Source organism: Mauremys mutica, chromosome 5 (assembly GCF_020497125.1).
Source record: "Mauremys mutica isolate MM-2020 ecotype Southern chromosome 5, ASM2049712v1, whole genome shotgun sequence".
NCBI classification, from domain to species: Eukaryota; Metazoa; Chordata; order Testudines; family Geoemydidae; genus Mauremys; species Mauremys mutica.
The window spans coordinates 27,556,546-27,573,494 of record NC_059076.1 but is presented as its reverse complement, the minus strand read 5'-3'; the positions used below and the strand labels follow the sequence as shown (position 1 = coordinate 27,573,494).

The 16,949-nt window shown below is 38.7% G+C and overlaps 1 protein-coding gene across 9 annotated transcripts in view; it reads right to left on the bottom strand.

Annotated features, from left to right (window-relative positions):
* GRID2 (glutamate ionotropic receptor delta type subunit 2) overlaps positions 1–16,949 on the bottom strand; it is a 1,103,852-nt gene that overhangs the window by 942,925 nt on the left and 143,978 nt on the right. Inside the window, exon 1 of one of the 9 annotated variants that reach the window (XM_045017703.1) lies at positions 192–269. The exons of the other annotated variants lie outside the window; for them this stretch is intronic. The gene's annotated coding sequence lies outside the window, so the exon portion shown is untranslated. Of the gene's footprint in view, positions 1–191; positions 270–16,949 lie in introns of those variants that run through there. 9 annotated transcript variants of the gene reach the window in all.

Here is a 16,949-nt window from a genome sequence, read left to right as displayed (position 1 = left end):
AGAAAAGCAAGATTCTTCCAATATTGGTGGTCTTATAGCAGCACATGCTCCATCCCTATCCTTAGATACCCCAGAAACCTCTCAGATTTTCCCATTAAGTGGAAACTCCCTGTGATTTATTTGTATTCTCATCACCACCCCTACCACGAATACAGTCCCATGCAGCAATATTATACACAGTACTTCTATACCTTCAGCCTTTTTCTAGAGGGCTGGGAAGAGCTCTGTACATGCTGAGCTCAACTGACCTGGGAAGAGTCCTGGTTTCTCTCTCTAATTTTCTCTGTACTTTCTTCCTGTGTCCTTATATCCATCAGCTGATGGCCTAATTGGCTCATCTAGCCTCCCAGCCTAATCAACCAATTAGCTTGCACATCCCTAATGAACCATCTCCAGGTGAGTTGATGACTAAGTGATTACAGGGCTGGCTCACCTACTACCTTCTCCACACACTGTCACAGGCCTCAACAGAAGCAAAAAGAGCCTGTTCATGAGGACTTCAGGTCAATTTTGCAGACTCAAACAGTATCCACTGCATAAAAACTGGACTGGTGTCCACCAGTGGTTATGAAGCTGTACTGTCACCTTTTGTCAACTGTCAAAATGGTGTTTTGAATGTCTGCCCTTACGCTCCTCTGGTCTGGTGACCCTTTCTTGCCTCTCTGAGGAATCTGAGTCTAAAGGAGGTGAGACTTTTAAAACACCTACTGGATTTGACTGTTCTATTAAATGTGGAGATTTCAAAGCATTTTTTCCATTTAAAAAATGACAACAGGTAATGCTGGATAACAGCTAAGCACAACATGACCACAGATTTATACAGCAAGAAGTTAATTTCAAAATCCCAATATGATTAAGAGTCCAGCCTCTTGCTAACCCTAAGGAGGGAAAGAAGTAATCAAAAATGAGCATTTTCCATTGTGTGCATATAGCTTGAGTCTGATTAGCTGTAGTTCAAAAAATTCTTCTAGGGAAATGGTTTCAATAAATATGCGAATAATAATCTACATTTGAATGCATTCATTTTAATTAATCTATACTGAAGAAGAAACAGGATTCTTTTCCCTTCACTCCCTGCACCATGAGGCATGGCACACGCTAGGAATCTTTCACATACAAATGATAGGGTTAATTACTTATACAAACTGAATGCAGTGAATCAGATAAAATATTGATGTCTAAGAACCTTTACATGGTACTACCAGCTACCGTAGTAGCTTTTCCGCTCAAGGGTCAAGTTCTCTCATTGCCTAGATGACACATTCCTCTTGCTTCTAGATCCAAGTTCGTGTAGGTTTAGACAATTACGACAACTCCCCCCTCACATGTCTGCCAGAGGCTGTCCTGATAGAACACATTTACAAACGAATATCACTGTCCCAGATGAGACACACACAGGGGAAATCCAATCACAGCTTCCAGTCTGGAATCACAGCCACAATAATCAACTCCATTTGTACAAAACTGCCCTTAAAGCTAGGGCCACATGAGTGGGTGGATTTCCCACTTGCTCTCAAGAGAATTTCCATACACTGGGCCTGATTTTCCACTTCTTTTGCAGTTTGTGAAGTCCCAAGGCAGATGGTGCAAAGTGGGTGTAAAATGCTACCACAGCAGAATGGTAATGTTTTACACTCTTTTTGCAAAGATACGAATGATTACACAAGGTGCAAAGTAGAGAGAATTAGGCATCCTGTTTTTAGTTGAAACAGATCCTCTCCCTGAGGTTTGAGGTCATCAGTAACTCAAATAACCTAGCTTCATCTCCAAGTTTGACTGTTCCTAGGATTTCCCTGCAGAGAGGCTTGGCTGTTCTAGACCATAGGGAATCAAGCAGGAATCAGCACCTAAGAGTAGCTACTGAAGTCACTGAGTGCTAATGGCTCTTATATAACCTCTGACCCCATCATATGATTGAAGCCAAGAAATTGGAGAGCTTCTGTAAAGTTGTATTTCTCTCTCATTCACTGGTTTTTTTTTAACCAACCTCAAGATCGTTACAGTACCCACAGCTCCTGCCTATAAGAGCGACATATCAGGATAGTTGTATGTCACAATGGATAGTTAATATCAAGTGATCTTAAGCAGGGAGAATCTCAAGGCAGTTTTACTACCCAATTTATTTTAATACCTTGTATGCCTGTGATTGTTCAAAAAATCATCCCATACTTCTGGGGCAAAACCAACATTAGGAATAGGGATGGGAAAGGAAGGTGGCCAAAAAATTACCATCCCAATTTTATATATTTCTGTGAAACAATACAGAATGCTGCTATGAGCCATCCTCAGCAGCTGGTAACATCTCTAATTAACCTGCTGAATACAATCATAGCTCATTAGGGTTAGAAGAGACCTCAAGAGATCATTTAAGTCCAAACCCCTGCTCAAAGCAGGACCAATCCCCAAATGGCCCCCTCAAGGATTGAGCTCACAACCCTGGGTTTAGCAGGCCAATGCTCAAACCACTGAGCTATCCCTCTCCCCTCCACACTCCATACATTTTGCTGCCAGCACTACTAAAATACATTTTTTGCATATCTCACTGTATGGGGCTGTCATTCCTTCAAGTACTTTACAAAGCACCAAGACTTAATATCTTAAATGGATTGTTCATAGAAAATAGCTCAGCATAAAAAGTGACACGAGCAGCCAATTTAGCTGTCTTCTACCAACAATCCCAAAATAAACAAAGCACTCTTTTTTAACAGATTCACGATTCAGTCAGGAGGATTAGAGGTGGGAAGAGGACAAGATGACATACAGCGCTTTATAATTGTGTTAAGTTTGCATTTGTATGAGTCACAAATCTTTATTCATGGACAATGATATACTGTAGAGACACAGTAATCCATTGGTATTCAGGTTCTGCATGTTAACTGCAGCGTTGTAACTATATCAATACAGTATTTAAGTCAGTGAATCTTAAGTGACAAAGGCAACTTTTAAAAAGAAATATTAATCTGGTCGTTAGTAGTCATGACTCCCTGTCCTTTACTGGAGGAATCGACATTAACAAAAATAACTGAAGTAGCAACTTATATTGTTACACCTACAAGAAATTAGCCAACAATAGCAAGTTTGGGGGGCAACTGGGAATAGTCTGTCCACATCTTGATTAGTCATCTTGACCACTTTTTCTATCCTCTCATTTTTTGTAAAATTATGCAAGTTCTTCATGGCAGAGACTGTCTTGTTTCTACGGCGCCTCGTACACTTGAGTGCTACTGGAAACAAATAATAAATGCTAAGTATAATTCAAAAACCTCTGTCTAGAGATACTGCCTTTGTAAGAGGCTTTGATTCTGCCACTTTTTATTCCTAATTAGTAATGTCTTATTGGCTAAGTAGTTGCACTGATTTCTGTGTGACATTAGTGAGGTACCAAATGTGAGTGAGGATGCCAGAATGACCTAAGTCACCAGCCTTAATTTAAGTTTGCAACTTGCACATGAAGACCTCAAAACGCAGCAAACTAAGTGTCCCAGTGCTCGTGTGCGACAGGTAAAATGGATCCCTATTTTACAGATAAGGAGGAGGGGTAGCAAGGCTAAGTGATTCATGATCAGACAGCCAGTCAGTAGCAGAAATGGGAACAGAATGCAAATCGCTTGATTGTCAACAAATGGTTTCAATCGCTGGACCAACCAGGTTTTAACTAGCTCTTTTTTCATCCATCTTTCTGTCTGTCTGTCTCTTTCCTGTCTCAGTAAAACTGTTCACAATAGAGAAAGTTTATCTGCTGCTGATTCCCCATTTGAAGTCATAATCCTGCATTGTGACGCAGAGTAGTATACTGGAGAAACAAGCAACAAATATTATACTGCAAAGAGGGGATTAGGATTTCCCAGCCTATCGCTCCCTTGTTATCATAATCCAGCAAAAGGCCTTGATCCTGCAAGCAATTAACTTTGTGCACAGGAGTAGCCCCATAGAGTTCAATGGAAGTACTCTCATTTGTAAAATGAAGTATGCTCCGGTGCGGTATAGTGAGCTTTCACAAAGAGGCAGCTGAGCAGAACATTCAAGCCAAAACGCAGGCCCAGCTGAAGCATAGGACAGCAGCCTTATTCTATTACTATGCCAAGCAGGGACCCTGTGGGAAAGCGGGAGCTGGGGTGGGGCTGGGGCAGAAACCAAAAGCAACAAATATAATGACAGTTTTTGTGTGGCAGCTGAATCTGGCTCTGGAAGCAGAATAGCTGGATATCTATTGAGAAAGCGTGTTCTTATAAGATTTCTAACCAATACTGCAATGTCAGCAGGTTCTGATAGATAGAATGACAGAATGTTGCGTGATTTATAGTCTTATATAAAAATATACTAGGGATCTCCCATCTAAAATAATTTCTATTGAATAGCATTGGTCCAAAGAGCAGCTCACTGTTACTGTGGAAACTCTACTAGCAGGAAATACATGATCAACTTCTCAACTAAGGCCATTTTCAAAATTGTAATCTGTGGATTGTTAAGGAGGCTGAAGCAAAAGGTAAGACACAATGACCCAGGGCATCTCAAACAAAATTGGTCTTTCAAAAGGAATATGATCTTACTAATAAGTAGATGACACCCAATGGATATAATAGTTTTAGAATAGATCACGGAATCTGACCATAAAATGCTAACAGAGGTTTTTGACACAGAGGATGCTGGTGTAAGAGATGAAATTGTATTATGTGAATTTACCAAAGGACTGAGTTTGGCCCAGTGATTTCAAAGGCCCCGTAGAGCTGTCAGAATGACTGTGTGCACTCACTGGTCCTCTACGAGTACCATATTGATCCCTGACAATGGTAATAAAATAATCTAATAGACAATAGATCAAAGTAAATATTTCAATATTTTAAGTTTAGGGAAATGACAGTATTTCATTTTTCCAGAGTATTTGCATGAGTTTAATTTTCTACCCACTGCTTTTATGATTTTCTCTCAATTCCTGTAATGTTACCAATAAAAGATTATTTTATTTAAGGCAATATGAAATGAGTGTCAGAACTATTAGCTGCGGAAGTCACTGCTGGGAACCTTGGAGAAAGAAACTGAATTCTTTCAATCTGCTGCCTTTCAAGGTCATCAGTCCAGGGTTTAGAGCACAGAGCAAATTATGGATTTCCTGACACACAAAGTGCCACAGAAGGAGAGCTGCTGAGAGCCATTATGACACAGGTGTGGGCAGAATGACCTCCAAAATTCTAGCTAAGGTTACAGTTAGCTTCTGAATTTTTGGAGGTTTATCTAACCTGAATAAAACCCCTTTTTAGGAGTGGTTCCAAATTTCAAGTAATACATATGGATATGGGTTAAATGTGACAATTTTCGGTTCAGAGAAATGTGTGAATTCAGAAGTGACATTTTGTTCATCCATTTATCTGCATAACCTGTCTCAAAGTCACACAGTTTGGATATATCAATGTATCTGAATTTGAATTGCCCAAGTTTAGGCTATACACAACTTTCAGATACCAAAAACCAAGTCAAGTGAAAATGAGAAATTTATGTAAATATGGCCAAAAAAACCTGTTCCTTTGCTCACCTCTACACACAAATGTTTCATGGGATTTTTACCTCTTTTAGTGTCCTTAGAACTGATGGGACTTATATTTTTCCCTGGATGCACAAATGTTAGATGAGGCATAATGAACAGTTGCTCCAATATTTGTACTATAATACCCATTCCCCAGCATTAATAAAAGCAACAGTCAGTTCATGAATTACTCATGCAATCCACCTTAACCAAACGGCCCTTGGGCTCTTTATGTGCTGCCCATCCTACCCTAATATCTTCCTGTATTTCTTGACAATATTATGTTTTGTTTTCTATGCAGGATATTTCTACATATATTCACTTGGAAAAGAACACAGATTGACCAACAGGCTCAGCGAACACCTTGTCACAGTGAAGAATGGAGATGGCTCTAAACCTATTGTTTTCTATTTAGTTTGGCACAATCAAGGTTTCCATCACATTCCTGTGTATTTAACATGACATGCACAGATTGTTCTGAGGCTTTTTCTATGAACTGTTTAAAAATCAGACTTAATATCTGCTGGATTCTCTATTCCACACTCGGTTAAACAGTAACCTTTATATTCTTCACCACACAGTAGCTCACTTAGGAGTTTTCAGATCCTTTATTCTATTCATTTATTTTTCTATTTCTCTGTTTTATTCTAGCTCACCCTGTTTTCAATCAAATTCCCTAGTCTCTCTGCTCAACTGAAAACTATTGCCACCTCTCTCTCCCACTTCTAATTCTCTCCAGTGCCCATTCAAATTATCACCTTGTAATTTCAGATCTTAGCATCTTAACTTTTTACGTTCCAAGGGGCTCTTTATCCTATGATCCTTTTTCCATCTTCTCAGCATACAAGGCCCCTTTGCCACCTAACATTTCAGCACATTCTGCATGCTCTTCTTTCCACCTTATGACAGACTGGCTGCAGCATTCCTGTGTTTTACTTTACAAATATACTAAGATTTAGACTTTCCATTTCTTCTAAAAATATGCCCATATTTCCAGAAAGTTCCCATTAAAAGGAAAACCCTGGTGCAGCCTCCATTATGGAGCTGCTGTCAGGTCTTCTTTTAGTCTACTTGAACTTTTTCAGTCCATAGGAGAGGAAAGATTCTCAGAAGAGACATGAGGGATATGCCACACTTACAAACAGAATCTGCTCTCCTGACATGATAATCATGGACAATTCTTGGAAGCTGTACCTTAACGTTCTAGTCCTCTATCATATCCCCCACAGTTGTCTCTTTTCTAAGCTGAACAGTCTGCTTTTTTAATCTCTCCTTATCTGGAAGCTTTTCCATATTACTAGTAATTTTTATTGCCCTTCTCAGTGCTTTTTCCAAATCTAATGTTTTGTTTTTGAGATGGGACAACCAGAACTGCATGCAGTATTCAATGTGTGGGCGTATCCTAGATTTATATAGTGGCATTATCATATTTTCTGTTTTATTATCTATCCCTTTCCTAATGGTTCATAATATCGTTAGTTTGACTCCCCCTGCACACTGAGCAGATGTTTTCAGAGAACTATCCACAATGACTCCAAGATCTCTTTCTTGAGTAGTAACTAATTTAGACTGCATCATGTTGTATCTGGAGTTGGGATTATGTTTTTCAATGTGCATTACTTTGCACTTAACACCAGTTTCATCTGCCATTTTGTTACCTAGTCACCCAGTTCTGTGAGCTCCCTTTTAGGCTTAACTACTTTGAGTCATTTTGTAGTGTCTGCAAAATTGCCTCCTCACTGTTTACCCTCTTTTCCAGATCATTTATAAATATGTTGAACATCAGTGGTCCCAGTACAGATCCTTGGGGGACTTTGCTATTTACCTCTCCCCATTGTGAAAATTGACTATTTATTTCTACTCTTTATTTCCTATCTTTTAACCAGTTATTGATGAATGAGAGGACCTTCTCTCTTATCCCACAACTGCTTACACTGCCTAAGAGCCTATGGTGAGGGACCTTGTCACAGGCTTCCGGAAAGTTCAAGTACACTATATTCACTGGATCACCCTTGTGCATGTTTGTTGATTTTCAAAGAATTTTAATAAAATTCATGAGATATGATTTCCCTTTACAAAACTGCGTTGACTCTTCCAACATATTTTGTTCATCTATGTCTGATGATTCTGTTCCTGACTATAGTTTCAACCAATTTGCCTGGTATTGAAATTAGACTTACTGGCCTGTAATTACATTAGCTATCCACCAGCCACCTGGTACAGAGGTTGAGAAAAGTGACAATTCACATACTACCAGTAGTCATTATGCAATTTCATATTCAAGTTCCTCCAGAACTCTTGGGTGAATACCATTTGCTCCTGGTGACATATAACTGTTTAATTTATCAATTTGTTCCAAAACCTCCCTACTGACACCTCAATCTGGGTGAATTCCTCAGATTTGTCACCTGAAAGGAATGGCTTAGGTATGTGAATATCCTTCACATCCTCTACAGCGAAGATTCATGCAAATAATTCATCTAGCTTCTCCGCAAGTGCCCTGTCTTCCTCAAGTCCTTCCTTTAGCACCTCACTTGGTCAGTGGTCTCTCTGATTGTACTTAAAAAAAATTGCTGTTTGCTTGTCTCTTTTGCTAGTTGCTCTTCAAATTCATTCTTGCCTGCCTAATTATACTGTTACATATTAATTACCAGAGTTTATGTTCCTTTCTATTTTCCTCAGTAGGATTTGACTTCCATTTTTTAAAAGATGCCTTTTTGTCTTTAACTGCCTCTTTTACTCTGTTTAGTCTGGTGGTGGGTTGGTTGGTTTGTTTTTTTTTGGTCCTCTTACTGTTGTGTTTTTTTGTTTGGGGGTTTGTTTGGTTTTTTGTATATATAGTTTGAGCATCTCTTATAGTGTTTTTAAGAAAGTTTCCAGGCAGCTTGCAGGCATTTCACTCTTAACACTGTTCCATTTAACTAACCTTCTTCTTTTTCTGTAGTACCCCTTTTAAGTTAAAAGCTATTGTTTTGGGTTTCTTTAGTATCCCCCCCCCCACACACACACACATCAAGAATGTTTAAATGTAATTGAATCGAGTCTTTATTACCAAATGGTTCAGCTACTTTAACTCTTGGACCCGATCCTATGTGCCTCCATGTGGGCTCCAGGACTAGTTGCCCCAAGAAGCAGTCATTAATTATGTCTAGACCTTTTATCTCTGCCTCCCATCCACTCTATCTGGGGACAGTTGAAATCCCCCATTATTATTATTTTTTTTGGTAGTTGCTAATCTCCATGAGAATTTCACAATCACCATCACCATCACCATTCAGGTCAGGTGATTGGTAGTATATTCCTACTTCTATACTCTTATTCAAACATGGAATTTCTATGGATAGAAATTCCATGGTACTGTTTTATTCATTTAAGATTTTTACTACATTTGACTGCATTCTTTCACATACAGCAGGGGTGACCAAACTTATTGACCCTCTGAGCTAAATATGACAATCTTCAGAAATTCGAGAGCTCGGGCGCACCTTCTGGGGCTCGGGGCTCCAGCCTCATAAGAGGTGCCTTATTGGGCTTCAGCCCCACTCCTGCTGAAGCCCCAAGGTCGAGCAGGTACACCCCGTGGGGCTGATGCCTTAAGACCCTCCCCCTCCACTGCGCAAAAGCTATGAGACACCTGGGCAGAAGCCCCTACCCCATAACCCCACTGCAAGGTAGAGGTCTTCTCAAATCTGGTAAGTGGAGAATAAGGGGGATGGGACAGGGGTGTCTCTGTAAGCCACACTTTAACAGTAAAAAATCTCGTAAGCCATAGTTTGGCCATCCCTGATATATAGTTACTTTCCCACACCAATGTGACCTACTGTGTTATTACTGTATATTTTGAATCCTGGTATCAGTGTCACATTGTTTATCATTCCAACAAGTTTATGTGATGTTTATTATATTAATATCCTCATTTAATATCAGGCACTCAAGTTCACCCATTTTATTAATTTAGACTTTATCATTTGTATATGAGCACTTACAAAAATTTGTCAATATTTAATAGTCTGCATTTATACGATTTAATTGAATGGGACTTGCATTTGATTGTTTCTCTTTGGTTCCTACCCGTACTGTATCAAGTTCTGTCCTCTACTCTTTACCAGGCTATCCCTTTAATAAATCCTCCCGGAAAGGATGTGCATCTCCAAACCGTTTGCTCCTCCACACCTGTCCACTTTCCCTCAGGCCTTAGTTTATAAACTCCCTGGCAATTCACAGCCTAAGGGGATACTGTCGTTGTCTTTCAGGAAGAGAACTAATGCTACCTATGGCAATCACTAGATTAGTCTCTACCCCACATCACACCTTATAAAAAATGTTTTTCTAGGTCTCTGATTCCTCCACATGCTCAGTGTCTCACTTTCAAATACATTATCTGTAGCATGCACTCAGTGGGTTACATAAGACTGTTCAGGATAAAAAAGATACAACTAGTATGTCAAGTGTGTTCAGATTTGCAGCATTGTTGTAGCCATGCTGGTCCAAGGATGTTTGACAGACAAGGCAGGTGAAACATCTGTTGGTGCAAGAGACAAGCTTTGTATTTGTGGATTTTTATTCTAGCCTTTTTCTTTTTAGTACTATGAATAGCTTAACATGTCAACCAAATGTAGAAGAGGTTGCTGCTTAAGAAATCTTCCCCTCTGCACTTTTCTGTTCCAGTGTGGAAACTAAATAAAATAAAATTCATAAATATATGCAGTATAATCACATTCTAACATTGTACAAGTTTGCTGTCATGACATTTTGCAGGGAAAAATTCTGAAATAAGCAAGTATTTCTGCATTTTTTTAATCAAGCTTTTTCTGATCATTGTGAAGGTAACATTTGGATCACAACCAAATGACAGCAAAAGTTATTTCTGCTTTGACATTTGCTTTCATATTTATAGGGGCTGTAAACAATTCACCAGCTTTCCAAAACTGTAAGCTTCATTGTAGTGAACTGTACTTCTATGAGCACACTGGGAAACTACATAAATCTTACTAATGCAAAATTGGTGGGACTGTCACAGTATCAAAAAAATGACCAAAAGACAAATTTCTCATTTGATGCTATTTATTTCTTTAGACTCATGAATAAAGGCATTGATACTTTACATGTATATGTATTGCTTAAGATTAGAAGCAGCTATAGGTAATGAAATACAAATTTATATCCGAAGTCCTATCTATTCCTTACACACTAGGCAGACCTTCTAACGGTTATAAAAGGAAATTGCAAATTAAAGATATCACAATAGAACTGAGACAAGAGGGTGTAAGGGAATTAATTTGTTCATAAACCTCATTGCAATCCTCAGATGAAAAGTGCTATGCAGTATATGTGCAAAGTAGTGTTGTGTTAGTAACTGGAAAGATGCATTTACAGGATTGCTGAGTTATTTCTAACAACCCACTCAATGTGCATATTAAATGTTGGTTACCAGAAAAATTATGAATGGAAAATTCTGTTCTGCTGATACCACCGACTTGGACAGCTTATTTAAAACAAACTGAAGTCAGAATTGGCTGCTTTTTAGTGAGGCAGAATAAGCAGATTCATTTTGTCGTAGGAGAATGTAGTATTGCACTTCTACTGGCAAAAATATTGTATTAATATGCAGCAATCAGCAGGTAGACGATAAAAAATTGCACAGTGTTGTGGCACCCTTTTGCCACCCACTGGTTCACAACATTACCTTAATGTTACATTATTATGTAATGAAACTAACATCAGTGTGCACAGCCAAGAATCTAACAGTCACAGCATTCAAGCAATATTTCACCAAATGGTTGTTCAATCACTGAATGTTTGACTGCACCTTCAATTGGTTGAACCAACCAACCTTGGATTACTCAGCTTTGTTCATGCTTGCACATCATTCTGTTTAGAGGATCTAGGTTTTTAGTGGGAGAAAACTACTCATCTAACTAGTTTTTAGCCACTTTTACGCAAGACAGTAAAAAAAAATACTTGGATGTGATGCAAAAGAAAGCCATTTGCACCTTGCAATGTCAAGAAATGCTTACGCAAAAAGAGCACTTCAAAGTAATATCTGCAACAGAAAAGAGAAATGGAAGAAAGCCTCATTCTATTTTGAACAATCTTGCTTTAAAAAATTACATTGGAGTAACTGAATCATTACCCCAACACAGATTTCATAAAATTAAACAAAAAACAACAAGGAGTCCTTGTGGCACTTTAGAGACTAACACATTTATTTGGGCATAAGCTTTTGTGGGCTAGAACCCACTTCATCAGATGCATGGAGTGGAAAATACAGAAGCAGGTATAAATACATGAAAAGATGTGATTTGCCTTACCACCTTTTCAAGTGGTAATGAAAGTGGCCCATTTCAGACAGTTGACAAGAAGGTGTGAGTAACAGTAGGGAGAAATTAGTATTGGGGAAATTAGGTTTAGGTTTTTGTAATGACCCAACCACCCCCAGTCTTTATTCAGGCCTAATCTGATGGTGTCCAATTTGCAAATTAATTCCAGTTCTGCAGTTTCATGTTGGAGTCTGTTTTTGAAGTTCTTTTGTTGAAGAATTGCCACCTTCAGGTCTGTTATTGAGTGACCAGAGAGACTGAAGTGCTCTCCTACCGGTTTTTGAATGTTATGATTCCTGATGTCAGATTTGTGTCCATTTGTTCTTTTGTGTAGAGATTGTCTGGTTTGGCCAATGTAAATGGCAAAGGGGCATTGCTGGCACATGATGGCATATACCACATTGGTAGATGTGCAGGTGAACGAGCCCCTGATGGCATGGCTGATGTGGTTAGGTCCTATGATGATGTCCCTTGAAGAGATATGTGGACAGAGTTGGCATCGGAAATTGTTGCAGTGTTTGGCTCCTGGGTTGGTGTTTTTGTTGTGTGGTTGCTGGTGAGTATTTCCTTCAGGTTGGGGGGCTGTCTGTAAGCGAGGACTGTTCTGTCCCCGCAAGGTCTGTGAGTGAGGAATCATCCTTCAGGATAGGTTGTAGATCCTTGATGCACTGGAGAGGTTTTAGTTGGGGATTGTAGGTGACGGCTAGTGGCATTCTGTTACTTTCTTTCTTGAGCCTGTCTTGTAGTAAGTGACTTCTGGGTACCCTTCTGGCTCTGTCCATCTGTTTCTTCACTTCACCAGGTGGTTATTGTAATTTTAAGAATGCTTGATAGAACAATGCTACACCTACAGGATCTCTAAGTCAGCCATAAAAATGTTGGCATACTGTGGGGCCCATGCGGGTACCCATAGCAGTCCCGCTGACTTGAAGGTATAAATTGTCTCCAAATCTGAAATAGTTGTGGGTGAGGAAAAAGTCAAAGTTCAGCCACCAGGTTTGCTGTGATGGTATCGGGGATGCTATTCCTTATGGCTTGTAGTCTATCTTTGTGTGGAATGTTCGTGTAGAGAGCTTCTACATCCATAGTGGCTCAGATTGTGCTTTCTGGAAGATCACCAAAGGATTGTAGTTTCCTCAGGAAGTCAGTACTAAGTCCCCAATACTAATTTCCCCCTACTGTTACTCACACCTTCTTGTCAACTGTCTGAAATGGGCCACTTTCATTACCACGTCTAAAGTTATTTTTCCTCCCTTGGTATCCTGCTGTCAATTGAATTGTCTCATTAGACTGACCTCGCACTTAGTAAGGCAAATCACATTTTTTCGTGTATTTATACCTGCTCCTGTATTTTCCACTCCATGCATCTGATGAAGTGGGTTCTAGCCCACGAAAGCTTATGCCCAAATAAGTTTGTTAGTCTCTAAGGTGCCACAAGGACTCCTCGTTGTTTTTGCTGATACAGACTAGCACAGCTACCACTCTGAAGCCATAAAATTAAATGGTTCTCATTTGGAAGAAACATAATATTGGGCTGGTCTCCAGTGATGGTGAAAAGTCCACTATCAGCAAAAGGAAACAAACATTTTGCAAACCACTATTCCAGTGAAACATCAGCTCCATGTGCTATCTAGCTCAATAAATCTTTGTAATGAACACATCTTAAACTGATCACCCCAGAATGCTGCAAAACTCAAAGTTACCACACTATATTAACAATTAAGTAAATAACCAACCCCTGTGTAAAGTTGTCTTTAATTTTGTTTTTGCAACTCTAATTTCCTTTTTATATATTTGTAATTAATTCTCATCATCCTCCCACTCCAATCCACATAATCCAAATGCATCTTCAAATCCTTGAATAAATGGAAGTGACACACAGGCTGAATAATTTTCCATATATTGTGTCCACCATCACTGCTAGTTGGGTACAGCCTGTAATTTTCACTAACTGTTGAACATGGCTCTATCCTTCTCTTATCCATTAAAACTATAAAACATGAAGGGTGGAAATCTTCCCTCCAACATTAACTTGCCCTAGACATGCAAGAGTTGCAGGGACAACTGAGAGAGAATTGTCCAGGTGGGTGGTTTAATTCTCTTGTTTTAATGAATTGTACCTTAGATTCCAGTACTGAATCCTAAAGCGCTCTGTTGCTATATGCAGCATAGGGAGGGATTTCAGAAAGCTGTGAGTTGATTATTGCTTCTAGATTGCAAAGGAATTTTCTTTTCATCTCCCCACTGTCAACTTGGAAAAAATTTATGCTATTGACACTCTCCATGGAAAACATAAGTAAACACATTTTTGAGTAAAAATGCCCAATTGATACTGGAGGTGGGGGCAACGATGAGCTATTAAAAATGCATCAGATCTGGTATCTGGTGTTATGGGGGAGCCAATTATTTGTTTAACATGACTTCAAAAACAGAGTTATGATGGTAGAATCTAAAATTTACTAAACAGAAGCAAAGCTTTTCAAAGGTTCTGCATACATGAATTATTTTACATGGTGCTGTAAACTGGCACAGTAAACCAGCTGGTGCTGTAACAAAACTAAACTAAATTATTTCTGTCCAAAACCTTATGTTTAAGACATGTAACAAAAAGTTACTGTATAGGCAAACAAAAAAAGCCTAGCTTACACTCAAGTCCAGCCCTATGAGATTGAATCAGATTGGACAAATGATAATTTGGAATTTCCATGAAAGGATTTAGGACTATTGAATTTTCTCTTTGATAAGGTCAAATAATTTTGTTGGTAAAAATGTCATTTTGCTAAGGTGAAATTATTTTTCTTCAACTTCATTTCAACATTTTTTGTCTATTAAAATATTAACTATATTTGAACATTACATATTTGTCAAACTAAGTGAATCAAAATATTTCAACTTTAGCAATACATTAGTTTAAACAAAACTGCATTTTTCAACAGAAAACTTTTGTCAAAAAATTTTCAACCAACCCTGGATCTATGTTACCATCATGATGATATTAAGACAGAACCTTTGCATCCCGACACTGTTACAGCCACAGTAACAATAATTAAGATAGTCACAGCATACTCATATTGGGAACCTCTAAGATAAAAAAGGTCTTGACAGGAGAAAAAGGAAGGCTCTAAAGATAGAGTGTGCTTGGAAACAGACAGTGAAGTTACGAGATTGGGACTGCATATTAACACGTTTCTGAATAATCCAGCCATGGAGATAGAGACCCAAAAATATGTTAAAATTCACTAGCATGTATTACAGTATTCAATATTAAGTACAGATTCTTATGCAGAAGCAATGGGAATTCAGGTGTTTTCTTTAGGTCTTTCGTGTTGTGAATAATTCTTAAAAAACCTCAATGAAAATTTTAAAATATCACTGCAAATATGTACATCCCTGAACAATTTAACACCCTGTTGGTGAGAAGTTTGTCCATCTAATGGTGCTACAAGTCAATTTTTAAAAGAAAGAAACATCATGCCATGCCATGCCATATTTTGTGCTATTGGGACAACCAACCATTTGTGCTATTGGGAAATAGTGTGATTGCATGTATAGAGGAACACAAACGCATATACCGTCACTCAGGGAAGCATTGGTTTTAAGTTCTTCTAAGTTAATACAACAATGCCCGTGGAACAACATGTACAGCAGAAAGATATCAATAATTTTAGTATGAATGTTTAATTCCACTTTCGAGTGGCAGAGATTAAGAGTGGAGAGAGACCTGCAGTCATTCATGTTCTCTCTTGATTGCTCCTTTTTGGTTAGTTTCTCAATATTTAGTTTGTTTCTCAGAACACAGCCCTGACCTTTTAAACGTTTTTGCTTGTACATATGAAAAATTGCACTGAAGTCAATGGGACTGCCAATATGTGGGAAGCTTAGCACAATTAAGTATTTGCAGAATAAGGGCCTGCCTTGAGCACTTAAGTGACATTGCTTTCATCTGAACTCCCAAAAGGTTAGATCCTATCATAAAACATCTCCAAGAAAGAAGAAAAAAAAACAAAAACACACACACCTCAAGTGGCTATTTCATGACTTTGTGTGTGCACTTTTTCCCTCTTAGAGCCATATATGTCCCCTTCCCTTGAGGTGTATGGAAGCAAGTTTAATGTAAGAAAATTCAATTGGGTTAACATGTGGAGGGGAAAATGTGGCCAATGTATAGTCATTGTTTTGCAGGACCAGCCCGATGGAAGAAGAAATCAAAGAACAAGCTATTATGTGCAACAGAGCTCATCAATAAAATTAAAGTTTTTTTTAAAAGGATTTATTTGTGATTTAATTATTTTATATAAAAAAAGATTACTTCATTCCCACCTGCTCAATTTACAGGATTCTTTTATCAGCTTGCACAGCTTTCAATAAACAAAAAATCTTAAGATGCTTGATCTGTTTGGGGGTCAGAGGAGATGAATTCTCCAATAAGATTTTTAATTAGTTAAAAATCTCAGGGCACAATTCACCAGGGCACTGGAGCAAACTGCAGTGCTCTGCATCCCAGGGGTCCACTGCAACAGGAGGACATGATTGGAGCAGTCCGTCACAGGCTAGATCTATTACCGGGAGATACCTGGAATATGCATCAAAATTGGTCAATGGTCTTTAATGGATGTTCTGTGGTGTGAAAGGGAGAACAAAGCCCTTATTTTAGCTAAAAGAGATTATGTATGAAGGACAAGGGAACACTTTGCATGCTAATATCACACCAGTCAGAATACCAAAGCCTCCCAAATACTGAAAGCGTAGTTTAGTTGAGGTTAGAAAGCAACTCCTGCTTATAAGGAATTCCTCCAAGAGTTCTGCATCAGCCCACCCTATCCCCCTTTGTTTACTTTACCCTACAGTAATCTCAAACCGGCTATTGTCAGAGCTATTAAACATGTCAGTGAAATGCTGGGACCGATAACATATCTTACCAGCAAACACTGTGCTAAATAACAAGTTTATTTGTTTTCTTCTCTTCTTTGCCAATGGGAAAGGTGATCATCCATCAGTAATCACAGGACATGACATCACTCACACCCAGTCAGAATGCTTTGTTGTATTGGTACCCACCGAGATAATCCCATACCACTGCCAACAGACATCTGAGTGTATGATAAACT